This window comes from Phyllostomus discolor, chromosome 1 (genome assembly GCF_004126475.2).
Source record: "Phyllostomus discolor isolate MPI-MPIP mPhyDis1 chromosome 1, mPhyDis1.pri.v3, whole genome shotgun sequence".
Taxonomy (NCBI): Eukaryota; Metazoa; Chordata; class Mammalia; order Chiroptera; family Phyllostomidae; genus Phyllostomus; species Phyllostomus discolor.
Genome location: NC_040903.2, coordinates 82,681,129 through 82,689,222, shown reverse-complemented (window position 1 = coordinate 82,689,222; position 8,094 = coordinate 82,681,129). Strand labels below are relative to the sequence as shown.

Genomic DNA, 8,094 nt, shown 5'->3' with positions numbered 1-8,094 from the left:
ACTCCCTGTCCTGAGAGCGAGGCCTTGGGGACATCCAGCCCCAGCTGCCAGCTGACTTCATCCGCACGAGACACCCTGAAGGAGTACTGCCCACTGAGTGCAGTCGGCCTAGAAAGGCTTGGGAAATATTAATAAGCTGTTGTTTCTTAGGCACTAAGTGTTAGGGTGACTTTTTTTATGCAGCACTACGTGACTGGGGTAGAAATGTGCCATTGGCTTTGGGACTGAGTGACAGATGGAAACAGGGGCTTAAGGAGTTGAAGAATGCAAGCCAGAAGGGCTTGGAGAAGACCACAAGTGGCAGTCAACAGGTGCTCAGGGAAGTGTTGGGGACAGTGAGAAGACAGTGAGGAAAATGGCCTTGGAGGCTGAAAAAGGGACCCTTGTGAGCAAAGGTCACAAGTTTGCTCAACTGCTGCCTGCAGTTACTTGTAAAATAGAAAGGGTGCCTAAGAACGCATCGATTCGACTAGGGAGATTTCCAGGCAGCAAGTACAAACTGGCTTCTGTTCATGTGTAATGACAGGTGGGAAGAGAGAGGTGAGTCAGAGAAGAAATGGCTCAGTTTTTGAGCTGAGTTTAGAGAAACAGAGAGCTGAGAACAGTCCTTCCAGGTAGCACATTAAAGCTGGTATGTTTAAAACACAGTTTATCCAAGAAATGTTCCTCATTAATTCTTTCGAAAAGATTTTGTTGTTAAATTGATGATTAAAAGTGTAATCATTAGTATATTATCTCTGTGGTTAACTCATAGTTGTAACTTTTAGTTGTGTTGCATGTTTCCCATTTACAAAGAACTTGTGCACGCAGCACTGGGATTGTCCTGGTAAGCCCACTGTTGGGCATGCAGAAAAGCTATCGTTTGTCCACAGCATAAATAATAGCAACAACCACAGTTACCCTCCTTCCTTCTCTTCCATTTTTGGGGTTCCTACCATGTGACTGCTGGTACGGCTTTGATGCACGATCGCTCACCCCCATAGCGGGTATTGTGACTCACTCTTTAAGGATGAAGGATCTTAAGCTACAGAGGGAACCATCTCAACCAAGAAACAGCGAGCAGGGGTGGAAACTCAGTTCGAACACTGGTTTGACTTCAAACCCAAACTCCCAATTTACCATTTTCCCTGAGAAGAGCAGATAACAATTTAAATCAGGAAGTGTGTTCAATAACTGGATTATTTTTATTTTATAAAATTTCATATTTGTTTGTCTCAGAGTCAATTTTTTCAGACTTACTATATGTGAACTACAATTTTAACAAATTGTTTTACTTTCTTCATTTCTTCTAGTTAACTACATATGATATTATAATAAACTTCATTTGTAAAGTATGTGTGTCAGATGATATGTACGTAATCTTTCAGCTTTGTTATTCCCTTTATCTTTTCTAATTTTTGGACACATGATTTTTCTACAGGGCTACAGATGATTTCCATTTGACCAGCAGATGGGGCTCTTGATAACTAAACAGGAAGAAGCATTTACTGAGTGCCTACCATGTACTTAGGTAGAATCCTATTGCTGCTGCTTCACATTTGTATAATTACGTTCTTAAGCTTATCTCAAATAATTGTTTTGACATATGGTAAAGGTTTCAAAGGAGCACTTACCACTTTACCAGGAAGAAACCCCTCCATGTTTAAAACTGGATTCAATGATTACTGAGGAGGCTCCCAAAGCTTAAGTGCCACAATTTGAGGCCCAGACTTTAGTGACCTTAGTATTCGCCGCCTCCTTTGTGAAGGAACTGGCGTATCTGATCTTCTGTGGCCTTCAGATATGTTCCAGGAATTCAGAAGCTGGGAAATTCTTCTTATTAAGGCTATTGTGATCATAAATAGAGTACAAGTCCTAGAGAATTCAAGAATATTTTCAATTTATAAATATATTTTTTAAGATTTTATTTTTAGAGAGAGGGAAAGGGAGGGAGACAGAGAGGGAGAGAAATATCGATCAGTTACCTCTCACACACCCGCAACTGGGGGCCTGGCCGCAACCCAGGCATGTGCCCTGATGGAAATCAAATGGGCGACCTTTCGGTTCTCAGGCTGGCATTCAATCTACTGAGCCACACCATCCAGGGCTATAAATACATTTTCATACTTAATATTTTTATCTATAAATGGATACTAATCCTAATACCATCAATATTTTTTCCTCTTAAATACCAAATAAATGATGCCTCAAAACAGAAAGCAGAAAAATCCAGGTGTTTCTGAAATTTCATTTTCTCTTTTTTTCTCTCAAAGTTTTCTTAGGGCTTTCCAGTATAATTTTTTATTATATTATAAATAGCCACGTTCAGTTGTAGGGTGCTGTCACATTGTCTCTTCACATTTCTAAGCAAGAGATGTCTCAAGATGGGAGGGTACTTCAGCAGGCGATACCACTTCCTACTGCTTCAATAATCAAGTCAAATATTTGCCAAGTCTTTCAACCTCCTCTTGAAGGCAGACCAGGACAAACTACAGCTCTTTCATTTACTAAGCTTGGACATGTGTCCTCATGAAAGGTCACGTCCCCCTTGGGGTAAGCCTCTTCTCAGAGTAACAAAGGTTGAGTAACCTGTGCAGGTCTTCACAACAAGCTGGTCATATGTCTGGACCACGTGGTTGGGTGTCCTCTGCCCTGGGCCATGCCTGGTCAGCACTTTGAGAAGAGCAGACAGTTGTACCAGAAAAAGCTGAAGACTAACTACCTCTGGGTCTTTGAGTCTAGCTTTTTCTTTCTCTCCCCTTTCCCTCCAACCCCCCAAAGTCGCATAACCTGGTTGTTATAAAGTAGAACTTGAACGAGGAAATTGCCTCTGTATCAAGAATGTTGGTTGTTTTCCTGGTCATTCAAATTCATCTCGGATCTCTTCCTCTGAGCATGTTAATTCGTATTTCTGAGTGGACAGGGAGTAAATAAGGAAAAGTGCTGACTCACTAGCCTTACAGCAGTCCATTCTCTAAGACTTTTAACCTTTTACATCCCACACTAGTGTCCTGCAGAGGATGTTCTTTTACTGTGGGAAACTTTGCTGTTCAAGGCAGTGTAGATACTAAACACAGCTAATGTTCGTGTGCCAGGCAGCTCATGTGCCGGCACTGCTCCCAGAACTCTTCATCTACCACCTGGCTGCATCCTCACAGCAGTGCTATGAGATTTGTAGATAAGGAGACCAAGGCTCAGAGGAGTCGAGTCACTTGTCAAAGTTTGCACAGATTCTAGGTGATGGACCTACAGTCTGGATTCAGAGTCTCTGCTCTTAACCAATGGAGCATTCCAAGAACGTGTCCTTATTTGACCTCAAAGGAATAGCAACCTTTTATTATTTATAAAAAAGAATAAACTAGATTGGAAATAGTTTTGAGTTCAGGGCCTGATTCTGTTTCTTATTTACTTCTTTACAAAATTTTCTGCACCATAGCTCTAGTTACATATCTGTATTCACCTATTGTAGCACTTACTACATTTTATGAGTTTAGTCTCACCTGCATCTGAGAAATAGGCACAAAATTTAGTGTATAGTAAGACTAGTTTTATGTTTGGGGACTTAAGTAGAAATAACTTTTGAGAACTGCTTTGAAGTTTACAAAATACATGCAAATTACTCCACTTAGTACTAATTATAGGTATTTAACAAATCCCCTTAATTTGCTAGACTTTAGAATGATTTTTGCAAATTTTCCCTGCTAGCACTTTAAGCTCCTTGAGCAGGAACCTGGCTGTGCTCACTGTACTCACTATACGTGGCATAGTGCTGTGTGTGCTGGAAGGTAAAGGTTATTTTTATTGTTAGCTTATCTCTTCACTTTTATTATGGAATGTTCAAACACAGGCAACAACAGAGTGAGTACTGTAACAAACCTTCCTTCACTCATTGTTTAGCTTTACCTGTTATGAACTCATGGCCAATCTTGTTCCAGTGACGCCCACCGCCACTGCCCTACTCCCATCCCAGATTAATGTGAAGTGAATCCCTGATGAGATAAATATTTATCTGTAAACAAATCTTTTAAAATATGCAAGCATATTAGAATATAGTTATTAGGCTAGAACTACAGTATTTATTTGAGATTCCATAAACATCAGTCACATTTCAAAAATTGTTACAAAAGGGAAGTCGGACTATAGATGTCCAGCTCAAATGCTATAATTCTGATCCTATTTAAATCCTATCACTATTCTTCTCTTGACTTGTTTACCTGTGACAAAAGTGTTACTGCCCAACTACAATACTTTCGACCCCAGCCACTTGGGTCCTTAGAAACATTTATGTTGACAGAGACACAACTGAAGGTTTGTCCTCTGCGATAACCTTGGTGTGATAGTTCTAAGAAGCTGCTAGTGAAGTGAACCTGACACTCATCACTCAGGATATCATTGTGGGGCATAGTTTTCTTTATTGTTTATAAAGAGCTGATGGTTCATCTTTGGGAAAATCAGGAATCAGCTCTCAAAAAGCCCTTTTTGTACAGTTGTTCATATTACAGCCCCACTGGGCAATCCCTGTGCAGAATCACCTGCTTTAACTTCCTGGTATTTCATTTATTCGGCTGAGATTTCAAGGCTATATTGGCAGTTTGGTTCTCTGGACCTGGCAGCCTGGCAACAGCCCCTGACCATTGGGTTGCAATGATAGCCATGCTTTTCCCCTTCTACTGGGGGGCGGGGAGAGTTGTGCTGCTCCTGATCACAAATGGCATCAGTTCAAAGGGAACAATTATTTCATTTATTTTAAAACCCAGTCTGAGTCTGATTCAAATAGGCAGGCGCTGAAAGGAAGGCTTTCTTCCCAGAGCACCCAGCCAGCATGCCAAGAGACAGGACAGCACAGTGGCAGAGCACGAGGATGCTGGGGTCAGTTGGGCTTTAACCTGGTCTCCAGCACCTATTCACTGTGTGATCTTGGGCAATGTACTTAACTCCTCAGTGCCTCCGTGTTCTTACCGGAAACAAAGGTTATCATAGCATCTATATCATAGGTGGTCAGTGGATTAATTTGTTTAACAAATATTGAAACAACATTACTAATTGTCAAGTATTCTTCTAGATGCCGGTGATATAACAGTAAACAACATGATCTTGTCCTCATAGAGATTATATTCTAGAGGGGGAGACATAGCCAAATAAATAAATATATAACATCAGGTAGACAAATATTCTGAAGGAAAATGGATCAGAGTAGGGTTATGGAAATTAAAGGAATTAATGTAGGTATAGCTCTGCACAAACACTAGGTATTATTGCCTCCTCTAATCTAGGTCTGAAGGAGCAACCCATGGCTCAGTTGAAGAGGAACCAATCTTATTTAAAAACTCTACTCACATGAGTGTATGTATGTTTCAGAGGATGAGAATGATCTTTCATGTCAAATTGTGACTACATACACGGCAAACCATGCAATCAGATATTTTTAATGGTAGTTGGCAGCAGCAAGAGAGGCAGCTGGAATCTTAATAAAAGCTTCAAAGACAGGCAAAAGGGAGGGGAGCAGTAGAGGCAGCAGGGTCAAGACGACTAGATGACTGGTACTGGGAACTGTTGGAGGGCCGGCCTACCATGGTATTCTGAGTGACTGCTCAAGGCTGATTGTTTAACTGCTGTGAGGCTTCATGTCTTTATTTCCTTGTGGAACTTTAAAATAACTCCCTATTAACTGAAGCTAAAAGGTCCAAAGTTCCACTAGATGATACTGGTCTACACGTAGCTGTCTTCCTTTGTTCTATAGAGCTATGATCAGGTAGGGAGGAAAAAGGACATTTTTCTTTTGATCCGTTTTGTTGTTCTTGATCAGGACAAAGCCTGGGGAATCTGGTTCAATGAAGAATACCCTGGAGAATCAGAAAAAAATCTTCAATGCCAAGATGTGATAGCTTTTAACACCCCAACAAAGACCTACGTTTGGAGTTTGAGTCACAACCGTTAAAAGCCACTCTGGAGCTTTTTAAAAGGCAAAGCTTGGGGACGCTTATGGACTGCTTTAGATGTGGAAGAGTGGTTGGGTCAGACCTCCTGGTACTGCCTTCTCCTGCTACATACATAGGTCCCTTGCAACCACAATGGTGAGTGGGGGTGGGCGGGGAGAATGGGTCAGAACAATGTTGTCTATTTCAGGTTTGGAGAGTGGTAAGAATGGCTTGGAAAATGCAGAAAATAAGTTGCAAGAATTGATTCACTCCCTTGATATGTGTTCAAATCAAGTCCTGTTGAGAGATGGGGTGACCTAACTTACCAGGCACACTTACCGAGGGCAGTCACTCTCTCCGGGCCTTGGCTTCCTTATGGTGGAGAGAATCAAGTTAGGGCAAAGCTAGTCTCTAAAGTTTCATCTCTAGTAGTCTGTGAGTCTAAGGCAGAAAACCTATTAAGCAGGCCCCTTGGCTTACTTTATCCTATGGTATTTTATTCCTGGGGATGGATCAAATGACATGGATGTGAAACATAAAATTTTGTGAAAAGTCAAGTTATTTTTACCTGTGTCACTGTTCAGCCTCAGGGTGAGCAGAAGGTGACTCTTGTTCTGTGTCACATTGAATGGAGCAGGCGTCATTGTGGGAGGCAGAATCTCCTGTAGTTTCTTATTTCAGCAAGCACCTTCTCTCCTTCAAAGCTCATTTCTGCCTTCAGACCTCATTGGTCTCGGCTCAGTGTTCCCACAACCCTTTGACCATTACTGGGCTTATAACAGTGTGTTGAATTAGTCGGTAAACCTCTTTTTCCCTCTAGATTTTGGTCTCCTCAGAAGCGAGGATTGGGCCCTATTTATTTTTGCATCCATTATTGTACTTGGGATCTTGTAGCTCTATACAAATTGAATGATGAATGATATCTTACTTAAATGTTTATGCTTTGCTGACATTCAGAGACAAACAATAGGAAAAGAAAATCATAGTACAGCTAGTTCCTTAAGAGTTTAATTAAGTCTGAATAGACATCTTTACCAATTGGATTTGGGAACAAAACTAAGAGGCAAAGCCAAGAAGATTGAGACCTGATAACCTAGTAGAATATTAAAAAAGAACAAAATCCCATTGGCCTTTGTCGATTAGTTAACAGCAATGAACTTGACAAACTCCTTCTGGTGGACAGCCAGTCCTCTCTGAGCACAGACCAGCTTCTGCAAGAAGACTGTTGCAGCCCATGCTGCTGAGAAGGTGAGGGGAAGGTCATCCAGCTGGTGCTTCATCAACACCAGGAACTGACAGGGCACATAGATGCCCTAATCCACAGCAAAGATGATTTGATGCCAACATTTGAATTTTATTTTTCTAACAATTTACCAATTACAAAAAAAAGATTTATTATTTTTTTGAGAGAGAAAGAGAGAAAATGTGAGCGGTAGGGAGAGAGAGAGAGAGAAATATGGATTTGTTCCACTTGATGCATTCATTGGTTGCTTTTTGTATGCGCCCTGACTGGAGATGGGACCCGTAACTGTAGTATGTCTAGTTAATGCTCCAACCAACTTAGCTAGCCAGCCAGGACCTGATTTATCTATTTCATTTATAATTTATTCAGGAAATATTTATATTGAGTGCCTACTATTTTCCCGGCATTGTTCTAGGCACTGGATAAAACAGTAAACTAAACGGACAAAACAAAGCAAAAAAAAAAAATCCCAATTATCATGGAGCTTACATTCTAATGTGGAAGACATAATAAACAAGTGAGTGAAATATGGGTAGATATGAAAATACTAAACAGGAATAAAAGCAGAAAAGGGGATATAAAATTGAGGGGTGCTTACAATTTTTGATAAGATGGTCAATGAGGCCTTATTGAGAAGGCAACTCTTGAGTAAAGATATAAAGGAAGTGAGGGAATGAGCTGTGAGGTGATTTGTGGAAGAGTAGGTCTAAAGGCCATGAGGTCAAGGAGTTTGTAAGGCAGCCATGTGGCTGGAGGTGAGTGAGCAAGTGGCAGAATAATAGGAGAGAAAAACTTAGATAATATAGAATCACATTGCACTTACTATGTCTTACCGACATAGTAAGGACTTTGTTTTTAGTTCAAATGGGATGGGAGGCCACTGGAGTGTTTTGAGCTGTGGAATGACTCAACTTGACATATTTTAACAGGATCAATTTGGCTACTGTGGAGAGA

General features: G+C 40.8%; 1 long non-coding RNA gene across 1 annotated transcript; it reads right to left on the bottom strand.

Moving 5' to 3' along the window:
- Positions 1 to 825: 825 nt before the first annotated feature.
- On the bottom strand, positions 826 to 7,296 carry LOC118500534. The gene is made up of 3 exons (XR_004903098.1): positions 6,466 to 7,296; positions 2,770 to 3,293; positions 826 to 1,854 (listed from the first exon to the last, which is right to left on the bottom strand). It is a non-coding gene; the product is annotated as an uncharacterized LOC118500534 (long non-coding RNA).
- Positions 7,297 to 8,094: the final 798 nt, after the last annotated feature.